The 15,961-nt window shown below is 31.5% G+C and overlaps 1 pseudogene; it reads right to left on the bottom strand.

Moving 5' to 3' along the window:
• Positions 1 to 13,991: 13,991 nt before the first annotated feature.
• Positions 13,992 to 15,148, bottom strand: LOC146719591 (uncharacterized; annotated as a pseudogene).
• Positions 15,149 to 15,961: the final 813 nt, after the last annotated feature.

Raw genomic sequence — 15,961 nt, 5'->3', positions numbered from 1 at the left:
CATGTCGCAGGCCGCAAGCGATGAGGTTGCAGGCAGGCAGCAACTTGTTCGCCCTGAAACTTTACCCGCTGATATTTCTTAGAAATATACGTATAGATCATGTATCAACCCCCTTGATTGTCGGCGTATGCCAAGCGGTGACCCTTCTTAAAATTTGATTATCTTAGATTTTCAGAGAACTGATTGTCGGCGCATGCCAAGCGGTGGCCCTTCTTAAAATTTGATTATATTTCTTAGAAATATACAGATAACGTATGAGGAGAAGAAACGCAACCCCCCCCCCCCCTTCCCCTGATTGTCGGCAGCCCTTTGTAATAGATATTGATGGAATGTTTATCTTCTGTTTATAAACATAAACGTATGAGGAGAAGAAACGCAACCCCCCCCCCCACCCCTGATTGTCGGCAGCCCTTTGTAATAGATATTGATGGAATGTTTATCTTTTGTTTATAAACATAAACGTATGAGGAGAAGAAACGCAACCCCCCCCCCCCCCCCCCCGATTGTCGGCAACCCTTTGTAATAGATATTGTTTTATCTTTTGTTTATAAACATAGATAAGCTTATCTGCTGATAAGACCCCCCGCCCGCGTGACGTCATACCCCCTCGCCCCCAAAAACCCCCCCGCCCCGCACCCCCCTCATTGCCCCTGAGTTAGAACTCTCATAGTATCCCTACTGAGACAGATTTTTTATACACGCGAAATGCCCGACACTGTTTTCGTCTTCCACATACAGCAGATTGACGTGTCTGTCTTTCTTTTTTTCCGAAAGACGTAGCGGGACGATGTTCTCGTTGTCGATAATGTACACGTTTACTGAGATGTCGTTTGCCAGTTCAAATTTTTTAATTTGATTCACAGTCACTGAAAACTCAATGTTTTGGACATTCAGCACTGTGGTGTAATGCGGATAGGAGGATTCCCGATCCACATGTATATCAGCGGGGTACAGAGCGGCCACCAGTGACCATGCGAAACACGCATTGTCCGTTGATCTCACATTAACAACCGCTTTCTTTGTCACAATTTTTCGTGGTAATGTGATACGACATCCCGCGCGCATAGGATTGTACTTATTTACATTCACTGTCAAATTTATTATCCGTGACAATGCCCAGCCGCTATCGCGTTCCTGGAACTCTTCTAACGATGCTAGCGTGGGTTCGATTACGCGGCGCTTGTACCACTCGCGTACATCAGACGTGCGAAAGAGTTCAAAGTTTCTCGTGTTGATACTTTTATTGGCGCGCTTGTCACCGGAGACAAATTTGCCGTTGAAAACAGTGTTCACTTTTACACTGACGTGTCTTTGCAGCACATTCTCCACGTTCTCGACTACAATGTCTGTGGCATTTTCCAAAAATTGACGCGGTTTGATATAGTCTGCGTTAATTACCGCACCGGTCAGTATACGGCTGTATCGATTTCGCGCCAAACGAGTCTTTGCATGTTATTGCCGCCACCGTTAAATCCGCCGCCACTAGGTATGGATTCACCAACATACCGTCTCTGCAAGCGCACCTTTGCACCCTCGAGTCGCGCTATTCTCGCCACCAGAGATTGCCTATGTCCAATCGAGAGACGCGGACGCTTGACACGGCTGCGTTCTTCCAGATCTTCGATAAATTCTTCGCACTTTTGCAGCCATCCGAAATATTCGCTCAAGATGGCGACTTGGCGGGAACGCTCCAACAGGTCGTGCTCAACATTCTTCGCGTTCTCCATTTTTGTAAAAAATTCACTTGTACTGCACAGAAATAACTACTTTAATTGCACACTAAACTTTTTTCTCACAACTATTTTTCCTTGAGGAAAGCATGCGCTCTCATGGTCACCGTACTATGGCCCGGCAGCGGCATCGCTCCTCATTATATATCCCGATCAACCCTTTGTTCGTCAACGTACGAACGAGAAAAATTTAGATGACGTAGATTTTCGGCGCTTGTTTTGTTTATAAATTCCTGCAGCCCGTTGGTTATCGGTGCTGGTATTTTTTCCTAAGATAAACAATAAAGAACCGCCGCTTATTGGGCAAGGTACCGCGAGGGTGAAATGCAATCCCCCGCGAAAAAACATGTCGCAAGCTGCGAGGTTGCAGGCAGCAACTTGTTCGCCCCGAAACTTTCACCGCTGATATTTCTTAGAAATATACGTATCAACCCGCTTGATTGTTGGCGCTCAAGCCTGGATTAAGCGGCAGCCCTTCTTAGAATTTGATTACCCTGAATTTTTTACCTTATCTTATCTTCAGAGAAAGTTTAGATGACGAAACACAACCCCCTTAGTAATAGATATCTGAATGTCGGCGCTCAGCCTGAATCGGCGGCAGCCATTCGCAGAATTTTTACCTTATCATGGGTAATAGATATCGCTGTAATAAATATCTAATTGTCGGCGCTCAGCCTGGATTCAGCGGCAGCTCTTCTTAGAATTTGATTACCCAGAATTATTTACTTTATCTTATCTTGTTTATGAAAACTTAGATATCGCTAAAATGTTTATCTTATCTTGTAATAGATATTGCTGGAATGTTTATCTTATTTTGTAATAGATATCGCTGGAATGTTTATCTTTTGTTTATAAACATATCAGGTAACATGAGCCCCTTATCAGGTAACATGAGCCTCTTATCAGGTAACCTGAGCTGATAAGATAAGCTTATCTGCTGATAAGACCCCCCTGCCTGCGTGACGTCATAACCCCTTGCCCCCGAAAACCCCCCCCCCCCGCCCCGCACCCCCTTCAGAGGACTTGGTCCAGAACCCGCCTAGTATTACTACTGTCTCGTGTTCGATTCCCGATTCAGCGACTTTCAAATCTATATTTTTCTCTTGCATTTACTTATTTCCGTAGGGGGGGGGTGAAAGGTTATTGAAATTAAATCTCAAATATATGAGATTATTTTATATTTAAATCTTGGCCGTGACCAAGTAAAATTTGGTGCCTTGTGCACAGATACTTAATCTTAACGAAAAATTTAGTTTCGTTAGGATAACACACTGTCATCCGCGAGTTGACTCTTATTGCCTGTCTTATATCTTTAAATTTATAAAAATATAAATATAAAGAATAAGTTTTTCTAAAAAAACAAATTATTATTAAATAAACTATTATAAAAATATTTCATCTAATAATAATTCTAATTATAAAAATTTTCCTTAAAAAATTTAACAAAAATAGAAAAGAAAAATTTGCAGCACATAAAATAAATCACTATATCCTTAATGAAGGAAGTAAATTTATTATACCTTTATTTAAAAATATCAATCGACTATGAGTTTGTTTATAATACAAATTCACTATAAAAAATAAGCCAGAAGAACATAGGCCATGATAAATTATCATAATATAGACTCTAATAAACCCTAATTTTATTAAAGTTATTATAGAACATATTAATTTATACGATCAATTAAAATTAATATTAATCAAAATTAATATTTGTCGCTAGTGGTGAAAATAAGCTTAAACAACTTGACTACGACGTAACTAGCAATTTTATTTCATTATTTCACGACGTTTCGACCATTTGGTTGTGGTCCTTTTCAAGTGAAATTTCTACAACATAATGTTACACAATATTTTTTAACATACGAAAACTCATTTAAGTGTTAAATTAATAAAATAAGTATAAATTTTATAAACATACCATCAATTAAACCGAGGTTAACATAACATCACACCGGTGTTATTTGAAATCGAAAGTTAAACGTTAAAAGAGGAACACGTCCCATCGTTATGATGTTAAAAGTTAAAAGTTAAAAGGGGAACACGTCCCATCGTTATGATGTTTCGTCAACGACTAAACTTGAAACGCGCCACTAAACAATCTTTATTATTTTGTCGTAAATGTTTGTCAAATTCTCGGTGTCTTTCTGTAGGTTAACTGTATTGTCATGCTTCTTTATGAAGAACATTTCAGCAATCTCTCTCTTTCTTACATGTTTCTCGTTATGTAAAATTGTCGGTGATTTCCTATCAAAGTTATGCCTAAAATCACATCTGTGTTTGCTCAAAACCAAATGATTAGACTCATGTAATTTAATATTGCTGGCATGTTCCTTCACTCTAGTGCATAAATGTCTTTTTGTTTGTCCAATGTATGATGCATTACAATTTTCACAATTAATCTTGTAAACTACATTCGTTTTAATATCATTAGTTATTAAATCTTTACCTCGTTTTATCAGCCTATTCAACTTTTTTGGCAAACTATAAACAACATCTATGTTAGCATTATTAAGTGACCTCTTAATACTGTCGCTAACGTCTTTAACGTATGGGAGTGGAATTACATAATTCTTATCTTGAGCCGAATATTAATTTATTTTGTATTACACGTGCAGGCAAAGTGGCACTTTCGGCGTATGTTTTCTGTGCGGAAAGCGGCCGATTTCTCCCGCCGCCATCTAGCGGCGACGCGGTAAGTGAATAACCCGCGTTCAAAGCCATTATCTACGGCTCAGCCGCGTTAAAAGTCATTGTATACGGTTGAAGCCGTAGGAAATGTATTGAACACGGCTATTCCCCCACCGTGCCGCGGCAAGATGGCGGCGTGCGATCGGCCTCCTCGCGCACAGAAAACGCGCAGAAAAAGCCACTTTGCCTGTACTTGTAATACAAAATAGTATGTGTATCACGTGCGGATTGACAATTGTTCACTCGTGTGGGGTGGTTGCACTCGCCTTCGGCTCGTGCGTCCATCCCCCGTACTCGTGACCAATTGTCAACTTTCCGCACTTGATACACAATATACTATTGTATTACACGTTCAGGCAAAATGGCACTTTGTGTGCGTGTTTTCTGTGCGGAAAGCGGCCGATTTCCCACGCCGCCATCTAGCGGCAACGCGGTGAGTAAATAAGCCGCATTCAAAGCCATTGCCTACGGCTGAGCCGCGTTCAAAGTCATTGCCCACGGCTTCAGCCGGTAGACTACCAATCTTTTTATATCAATCTGAACTAAACAAGTTAAAGAAACAATAATTAATCCAACAACACAAATTCTAAAAATAATATAATTAAATTTAATCCTTCTTTTGCTAAACATTTCTATAAATCGTACTAAACCATATCTTCCTAATTTTAATAAAATAGCAGCTAAAATCATAGATCCATAAACTGGAGCCTCAACATGTGCTTTAGGTAACCACACATGAAATATAAATATTGGTATTTTAATATAAAATGCTAAAAATAAAATTAAATAATCTCAAAAAATCTTATAATATAATTTCTTAATATATATTTAATAAATTGAAATCTAATCTATTATTTAATTTATATAATTTTAAAATATAAACAAATAAAGATAAAGAAATAAATATTGTATACATAAGTAAATAATATGATGCTCTTAATTGTTCATAATTTTTATATACCCTCAATAAATAATTATAATAAAAGTAGGAATTAACCTTAACTCAAATATTAAATAAAATATAATTAAATTTAATAAAGAAAAAAAATTATTAAAATAATACATATCATTAAAAATACTAAAAATTTTTCTTTATAATCTGCTTTCTCCCTATCTTTTTGAATTGTTAAAAATATCAATTTTATAATCCATATCCTTAATATTAATAAAAAAATGAATAAAAATCATATCCAATTACATATCTGTTGGATATGGATGGCGAATCGAATAGTGCGCTTCTTCATGAATATTCGAGGGGGACGCGGCTTATCGATATTAGATCAAAATTCCGCTGAGAGAGGAATAGCGATAGAGCCGGGCTCGAGGATCAGTGCGTAAGAGAGGGCTGTAGGGAGAGTACCCAAGACCCGAGTGGAGCACATCTCGACACTCCGGAGGAATAATCTTTCACGACTCTCAATTAACTGTATCCAAATCCTGTACTAATACTTTCTGTTAAATATATCTTAAATATTAAGCAAAGAAATAACAAAATCTTAAATTAATCCATAAATTATCCTTAAATATAAACTTAAATATAAATATAAATTTAATAAAAAAACTTAAATTATAATAAAATATATTTTTTTATTAAAAAAAATTATAAACCCCCTAAATATAATTAAAAAAATAAATTTTATCATATAAATTAATTTTTAATAAATATAAATTTAATTAAAACTTTTTCCACATAATTAGGAAGACATTAAAATTTTAGATTCCGAATCTAATTTTCAAAAGAGAAATGTTTCTGAAATGATTCATATAAAGGAACAAAAAAACGGTCTAAACTTAAAAAAAGATACCGATATGCTTGACGAGTCATATTTTGACATTCTAGAAGAATTGTCTTATAAATAAATAGTAATAATAATAGGAGTCACGGTTTGAATTTGACACATCATCTTGTAACTCTGTATAACGAACACATTGACTTGGCGGAATCTTGACTACTCATCAATCTAAGTAAGCACTTTTAATCATAATCAAGATCTTTTATTAAAAAACCAATTAATATAAATTAATATATCAAAAAAATATACTTAGAAAAACACGGTGAAATACACTACAATGATGAACTTATTCGGAAATACGCTTGATGATGGGGACTAACTTTTTGATGCTATATAACATCTAATTGTTTCAATTCTCATATCAAGCAGTTTTGAAGATATTCCCAACTAATAATGTGCAAAAGGATTGATGACGTGGAATGGACTGTCAACTTGTTCTATTAATAACAGTGAGTCCGTTTACATGTTTTTTGACATATTTAAAAGTTCACCATCTCAGTTATAAAATGGTTAGCTTATTAGAAACAATATCAATTTTAATAAATGATATAAGCGTCACCCAATACAAATTTAATGATTCATCAAACCAAAGGTTCATTACAAAATAGACTCTAATGGGTAATATTTCTTAATTTTATTTAAAAGAATTTTTATATATTGTTTTCTTATATTTACTGAAGAAGGCTGAGGTAACAGCCGAAACGTTTATTTTTTATTATTATCATTGTATTTACTAACAAATAAAGTAATTATGTGTTGACATTACATCCCTTACTAATTTAATTTGCTTGTTATAGTTGGCCCTGTCTTTCTAAATATTATTATTTATAATATTACACGAGCCTTGTCTTTCAATATCTAATTGTAATCTTTATTAAAATTTAAATAACGCAGGCCTTATAATGCGTAATATTCTCAGTAACATTAATTATTGTAAATTATATAATGATTTCGGATTTATTCAGAAACACTTTGGTGAATACACATTGTACATTCTAAAAAAATGGATTAACGCTAATTACAAACTCCTTGAAGCAAGATCTAAATTGTATTTTCTAAAGTCTTGTATGAACCATGAGATCTTACCGACGCATTTAACTAACATTGGAAAAACACAATTTAATATTCACAATTATAAACTGATAAATAAATTGGCAAGAGTACAGCACAAATTCAAAACAGAAATTTAAAAAATAGAAATTTATGATTTGTACAGAGTTGTTGACACTAAGAAATATTACAATTTTTACATAAATTATCCATTTCTATCCCTATTTATATATGGCAATCAATAATTATATATCAAAGAAACTCCTTTAACAAATGTAAAGAAAGATTATATAGGACCCACTTAAAGAAATTCATGTGGTTAAAAAACAAAAAAATTATTGATTATATGAATAAAATTCAACCTATTCATTATATTTGCAGTTTGAATAAGGAAACATCACAACCAATCAAATATACTAAAAACTTAACCACTAAGAATTCTAACGAAACAATCATAGACATCCAGATTGATCCCAAGTCCTCTATTATTAATGATATTGACCCATTAAACAAGACTAATAATAAATGGTTCATTAATTTAACTAACACAGAAATCCCACCAAAAGTATCTAATCTTCTACAAATGGGTAATAATTTTAACCTTCCTATCTCTAATAAAAAAACAGCCATACATGAATTTATCAAAGATTTGAAAATTAATGGGAAAAGAAATAATATACAGAACCTTAGAACTATTAGAAATATTACAATTCCCCAATTTAATTATTATCTGCATAATTTTCATAAAAAGAATTTAATAAATGAAAAAATTACTGATATGTACAATACCACATTAAAATTTTACAGAAAAAACAATAATATAATATTTACGCGATCTGACAAGGGCAATGTGACAGTTGTAATGGAGAAGGATTATAATAATAAAGTAACTGAACTTCTTACAGATGTTAACACTTACTGCGTGGTTAATAAGAATCCTATCTTAAAAATTGAAAGAGAACTTAATTCCATCATCAAAAATTTGCTAACAAAAGGATAAATTTCAAAAAAAGAATATTATTTCATGCACTCCAGTGATTCCATACTACCGAAAGCTTACGGTCTCCCTAAAATTCACAAGCAGAACATTCCCTTCAGAATTATTGTATCATCCATTAATTACTCTTTACAATATAGCTACATATATTCACAAGGTATTGTCACAAAGCCTTTCCCCACCAAAAAGGTTCATTACAAAATAGACTCTAATGGGTAATATTTCTTTATTTAAAAAAAATTTTTATTGTTTTTTTATATTTACTGAAGAAGGCTGAGGTAACAGCTGAAACGTTTATTTTTTATTATTATCATTGTATTTACTAACAAATAAAGTAATTATGTGTTGACATTACATCTCTCACTAATTTAATTTGCTCGTTATAGTAGTTGGCCCTGTCTTTCTAAATGTTATTAACTAAAATTAAAATTATTATTTCTATAATTATTAATATAACCAATATATATTTATATATTAATACTAATATAACTATTATAATCATATATAAATATTTATAAATTAAAAGATCAAAATTAATAGCTTATATAGTTTAAAAAAACATTAATTTTGGAGATTAAAGTTATAGTTAAAAAATTATTTTTTTGAAAGAACTGATAATTTTAAGAAAAATAAATAATTTTAATTTACAAAATTAATATATGTGATAAATTAAAAGGCCAACTTAACGAGCTAATAAGGTGTTAATTAAATTTTTTATTATACGTCATAAAATAATATTACAATGATAAACGTTTCGACTGTACCACAGTCTTTTTCAATACCATTATCGCTTTGCTAATATGTCAAAGAATTGAATCATTTGCTAGGACAGAACTTATTACAAATATAAATTCTATAGACTTATAATGTGAAAAAAACGCAGTATAAAATTCATGCTTGTTGGCTTGAGTTAAAGCGCCTAATCTCGAACATCAGATTTCTGTAGTTCATGATGTTATAATATGTAATACGCTGTGAAATAATTAATGTGTCAGCCCGAATATTAAATATTAGATTTTTAAATAAATAGTGATCACTTATATCTTTGTCAAGACGATAAAACTTCTTTAAAATCAACCTTTTATAATAACTCTTTTTGTAATCTAAGATTTTTGTGTCGTTCCAATTAAAAGTATGTGTAAACTTTACAATATGATCAGAAACCACCGAGTGTCTTGCAGAATCTAATCTGATATTATTTTTATGTTTATTTACTCTTGTGCCTAATTGTCTTTTCGTTTGTCCTACATATGTAGCATCACAATTATTACACGTTATTTTATATATGATATCAGAATTATTTTGACGATTATCTCTGTCTTTTTGTGTTTTTATGACTCTATTTAATTTTTTCAAACTTCTGTATCCTACTGTTATATTAGATTTCTTTAACTCTGATGCTACTAATTCCGAGATTCTTTCAATGTATGGTATCGCTATAAATTTTTTCTTATTTTCATTATTTATGTCATCTTTATTCATATTATAAGTCATCTCTGTGTTTAATCTATTAACAATGAGGAACTTTAGTCTTTTATTAATTTCTGAGAAAATGAGATCAAGAGGATAACCATTACTTAATAAAATCTCTATGATTAATGTTAAATTTTTACTGTAAAAAATAGGATGTGATAATAGTATTGATTGGTCTACTAAATTATATATTACACTTTTTTTATGACACATAGGATAATTTGAATAATATGAGAGTGTTCTACCCGAAAATGTTTTTTTTTTTAAACCAATCAATGTGAATTATGTTATTTATAATTTTGAGTAAAATGTCTAAAAAACTTATGCAACGGTTATCCTCTTGTTTTATTGTAAATTTTAGTCTATCGTGACAATCATTAAATTTTTCCACTAAATATGAGACCTGATCCTCCGGTATGCAAACTAAAATGTCATCCACATAGCGATAGTAAAATCTTACATTTACTTATATCAAGTATCCTAGTTTCTAAATCTTGCATGACAATATCCGCTATGATTGGAGATAAAGGATAAAGGATATATACAGCGCTCTGACATTGCGATTTACAGATATTGATTTTGCTTCTTAAAAAGTACACATTGTTGATAATGTTATTTAAAAAGAAATATTTTAAAGAAGTTTTATCGTCTCGACAAAGATGTAAGTGATCACTATTTATTTAAAAATCTAATATTTAATATTCGGGCTGACACATTAATTATTTCACAGCGTATTACATATTATAACATCATGAACTACAGAAATCTGATGTTCGAGATTAGGCGCTTTAACTCAAGCCAACAAGCATGAATTTTATACTGCGTTTTTTTCACATTATAAGTCTATAGAATTTATATTTGTAATAAGTTCTGTCCTAGCAAATGATTCAATTCTTTGACATATTAGCAAAGCGATAATGGTATTGAAAAAGACTGTGGTACAGTCGAAATGTTTATCATTGTAATATTATTTTATGACGTATAATAAAAAATTTAATTAACACCTTATTAGCTCGTTAAGTTGGCCTTTTAATTTATCACATATATTAATTTTGTAAATTAAAATTATTTATTTTTCTTAAAATTATCAGTTCTTTCAAAAAAATAATTTTTTAACTATAACTTTAATCTCCAAAATTAATATTTTTTATAAACTATTCTTTGATTTTAAAATATAAAATTCCTAAATTTATAATAAATTATAAATAAAGATTTTCAATTTTTTAGAATTTTAGTTATATTTTTATTAATTCTTTTTCCTAACAATAAATATCAAAATAATACATCCAACAATTATTATAATAGCTATATTATTCTATTCATGTTTAATTTGCGATATTATGTTGTAATTTTTGTATGAATTTGTTTTTTAAATAATTACTGTAGTATAATACGGAGGAAGACCGCGTGCGGTTAACACGTTTATTCTATAATGATTGTAATTTTCGCTTAAGTTTTATTATAGAATGTTTGTAGTTTTCACATAATGTTTTATGTTTAGTATATATATTAATATAAATTTTAATTTGACAGAACAATTCTAAGAATTGCTCGATAAGTTGGCCTTCCTATTTCTCATTAGTTGTATATACAATATACGAGCAAAGTTTTGTATTAATTGATATTATATTTGACGAAGTTATGCAGATATTGTTCGACAAAGTTGTGCATCAGCCTTACGAGAGGACACTGGAAGACGTAAAAAATTAAGCTCATATGGGACCTTTCACTCTATCCAATTCTCTTTGGTTATCACAATACATATTAACGATGCTAAATATTAATAATATTTATAGTTTCGTTACATAAATAATATTTCTATACTAAACGTCTTGTAATATTAGCATAATATTATTAAAATATTATTTATTCCATGTAATTGTTTCAATAATGATATTGTTAAAAAGAATGTTAAAAATAAAAATATTGTTTACACCATGTACAACGTATAAAACCAATTCTATCACCAATATTGCACTGTGGTATATTCTTTTTCTTTAAAATAACAAATTTTATTAAATAAACATTTATTGAATTATCAAAGCCGCGTTGATAAACTATCCTCTTATGTGCCAAATGCATTTAAATACATTTTGAAATCTTGGAAAAGAAAGTTGATTATGTATTATCTTTGTAGTTTTATTATATTGTTACGTGCATGTAACTTTCTGTCATAATTAATTAAAATAACATTATCAGAAAAACATCGAACAAAATTTGTTCAAATTCTATAATCGAAAACATCTAAAGGTTGGACAACACTAGTTTTTTTTGTATTAAAATATTTACATTTAATATTGAGAGCCGATAAATATTTCTCATTTAAAATATTTCTCATTTAAAATATTTACTTCTTTGTCTGCCAGTATATATTCTTTTAATTGTTTCGGACAGTGTCCTAACCATGAATCAAGCAGCAATAAATTTTTTTCTCCTTTGTATTTCGTCTTTATCTTATTCCTCAAGAACTAATTTCCGCAACATAATTTTATTATATATATGGTTGAATTTGGCATAACACATAAGCATTAAAATATATATAATTCAAAATTTTTCAAAATATAAAAAATATTGAGGGAGATATTTTGAAAAATTTTATCATTTTTTTAAATTCAAGCATACCTTTGTAAAGTACATTTAAAGCTATAAGACTTTTATTTGAACATTGAAATCTATTATATTTTTATTCGTTTCAAAAATATTCGCTTCGGAATGTAAAAACTAATTTTTTAAAGAATATGGTTGCACCTCTAAACTCATTTTTTAGGACTAACAAATAATGATTTCGTTATTAGGATCTATTACACTAAAATTATAACGAGTTTCGAATTTTTTTAAATTTTAACTTGCCGAACATTTCTTGTCTTCTTTAGCGCATGTGCACAGATATCTTTAATCACAAGTAATATTTAATTATTTTCATCAAATTAAAAGCCTATATTTTTAATTTTAATCATATATAATAAAATTATATTTGTTTTCTTATTTCAAGAATAGTATACGTATGCGTATGTGTGGGTATCATAATTTAACTAATGAGCTTCAAAAAAGTCTTGACTTTTAATTTTTCGAAGTAAGATATACAATATAAAATAAATGATTTATTCAATTTAAACTAACACGTTGAAGATGGTATCAAAGTTTATCGGATACAATACCAAAATTTTGAATATTTAATCAAAATAGATACGATGACACAAGAATATTTTAATGCTGCAATGCAAAGTAGAATATACAATATAAAATTCATTTAATTTAAATTAACATGTTGTACGTGATGTCAAAGTTTATAAAAGACAATACAAATTTTGAATATTTAAGTAAGATCAAAATAGATACAATGACACCAAAATATTTTCATAAACGCATTTTATTGTTGCAAGGAATTATATTTAAAATTTAAAACGTATTTTTTGATTAAATTATAATATGTAAGATTACTATATTTTTATAATACACTAAGAAATTGTATACGTATATAAAATATATATCTTTTTATATTTAAATTTTACTGATCAAATTTTAAAAGAAGTGTAATGTCTGCTTGAAATTTAATGGCTAAATTGTTTCTTGATGTTTTTACTAAACATTTTCTGACCATGAATATAATACTTCCATCTCTAATACTTAAGAACAATAAGACTTTCATAAATCTAAAAACACTGTATGCAATAGTATAGAAACATTCAGCTATCGACAATACCCACAAAACAATTTGATATGATGATATATACATTTATGTATGTTGCATGGGCATGGGATTGGCATGAGGTTGCTGGGATTGGATCCTTCCATGAACACATTATTAATAAATGAAATATTTTTTGGATTTTTTATTATTATTAAATTATTTTTGATATTGTGTATTGTAACATATATAATAAAAAGAGCTTTAAATATCTACTCTCTCTCTCTCTCTCTCTCTCTCTCTCTCTCTCTCTCTCTCTCTCTTCCCCCTTCCTCCCCCCTCTCTTTCTCTTCTTCTCCCTCTCCCACTCTCTCTCTCCCCCTTTCTCTCCTCTCCCCTCTCTCCCTTCCTTCTTTTTTCGCTCACCCATCCTCTCTCCCTCCCTCTCTCACTATATTACCTTTTTTCCCACCTTATTTTATATCCAAAATAATTCTTTGCAAAAATTAATATATATTTTAATGAACTTTGCAAAAATATGTGAAATCCGTAAAAAAGACATCACAGATGTTAAAAAAAGTGTTAAGCGTAAAATATTATATGTATAAATCATTTTATATAATGTAAATTTATACGTACCAATCACAAATATATTTCTTGTGACCATATTTGCTCAGTTGTGAGCTGACAAGCCTTGAGAGATTTTTGATCCATGCAAAATGTCCGACACTGTTACCGTCTTGCGCGTACAGCAAATTGACGTGCTTGTCCCTTTTCTGCTCCGAAAGCCGTAGCGGGATAATGCCGTTTTCATTGCTGTAGATATTGATTGAGATGTTATTTCAAATTTTTATATTTGGTTCAGAGTCACTGGAAACTCAATGTCTTTGCAATTCAGTACTGTTGTGTAATGGGGATAGAAGGATTCCCGATCCACATTTCTCTTAGCAGGGTGAAACACAAAGCTGTGACTACCGCCCACGCGAAACATGCATTGTCTTTGGTTTGCACGTCTACAATCGCTCTCTTCATCATTATCTCACGCGGTAATTTAATATAACATCCTGCAAGCATCGGATTGTACTTGTTGATATTTATAATCAAATTGATTATTCGCGATAATGCCCAACCACTATCACGTTCTTGAAATTCTTCAAGCGATGCTAGCGTGGGCTCGATGACGCGGTGCTCAAACCATTCGCGTATATCAGACGTGCGAAAAAGTTCATAGTTTCTCGTATTTATACTTTTATTGGCATGTTTATTACCCGACACAAACTCACCATTAAACACAGTGTTTACTTTAACACTAGTATACTTTTGCAACACTTTTTGCACGTTCTCGATCACAATGTCTTTAGCATTTTCAAGAAATTGACGAGGTTCGATGTGATTACAATTTATGACCGCACCAGTCAATATGCGGCTCTCAATTTCTCCATATGAGTCTGTTTTCTACTTCCGGCACCTGCGTGTATGAAACGTCTGCGTATAGCATTCTTCAAATTTTCCAGACGAGCAATTTGGGCGACAAGCGATTGCCGAACTCCGATCGCTAACCGTGGACGTTTAATTCGACTTTGTTCTTCCAATAATGCAATAAATTCATCACATTGCTGCTCCCACACAATGTATTCTTCCATCGAATTTACTCTTGTGGATTGCTCCAACAAACTTACTTCCATCTTGATGCTCTTGCGGAACCTTGATAAAATACTGACAGAGTATGTCTCTTTGCCATGATTTTTATATGATCATTGACACTTGAAATTTTTGATATATTGCATTTTTATGATGATTTCATCTGAGGATGTCACAGCAGTCGTATTGGCGTTTGTGATACATTTTTTGCAAATCGGATAATTTTGTCACGTACGGTTTTGATTCATTAGCGCGTCTAAATTTTGGATATGTTGCACTTTGCACATTTTATTTAACCTTCACACTAATTCTAACATTTCATCTGAGAATGATGTCACAGCAGCCCTATTGGCGCTCGTGATACATTTTGCAAATCGGAAAATTTTGTCACGTACGGTTCTGATTCATTAGCGCTTGAAATTTTGAATATGTTGCATTTTGAACACCTGAGGATGATGTCACAGCAGCCGTATTGGCGCTCGTGATACATTTTTTTGCAAATCGGATAATTTTGTATGGGTTTACTCATCACTGGCGACTTCATTAATTTTATCGTTATTTTTGAATTACGATAATTTTTTACGAAATTATGAACAATTAAAGTCAAAATACTCATTTTCTACTTGATTCGCGATAATGCAATAATAAAAAATTTTAGAAACATTAAAAAAAATGATTTTACAGGAGTAGGAATACTAGGGGGGTTCTAACCCGGGTCCTCTGAGGGGGGTGCGGGGCGGGGGGGTTTTCGGGGGCGAGGGGGTATGACGTCACGCGGGCGGGGGGTCTTATCAGCAGATAAGCTTATCTATGTTTATAAACAAAAGATAAACAATACCTATTACAAAGGGCTGCCGACAATCGGGGGGGGGGGGGGGGGTTGCGTTTCTTCTCCTCATACGTTTATGTTTATAAACAAAAGATAAACAATATCTATTACAAAAGGGCCACCGACAAT

Source organism: Nylanderia fulva, unplaced genomic scaffold (assembly GCF_048542155.1).
Source record: "Nylanderia fulva isolate GAGA-0341 unplaced genomic scaffold, ASM4854215v1 Scaffold925, whole genome shotgun sequence".
Lineage (NCBI taxonomy): Eukaryota > Metazoa > Arthropoda > Insecta > Hymenoptera > Formicidae > Nylanderia > Nylanderia fulva.
The sequence above is the reverse complement of the archived record's forward strand: the minus strand, read 5'-3'. Positions and strand labels throughout refer to the sequence as shown.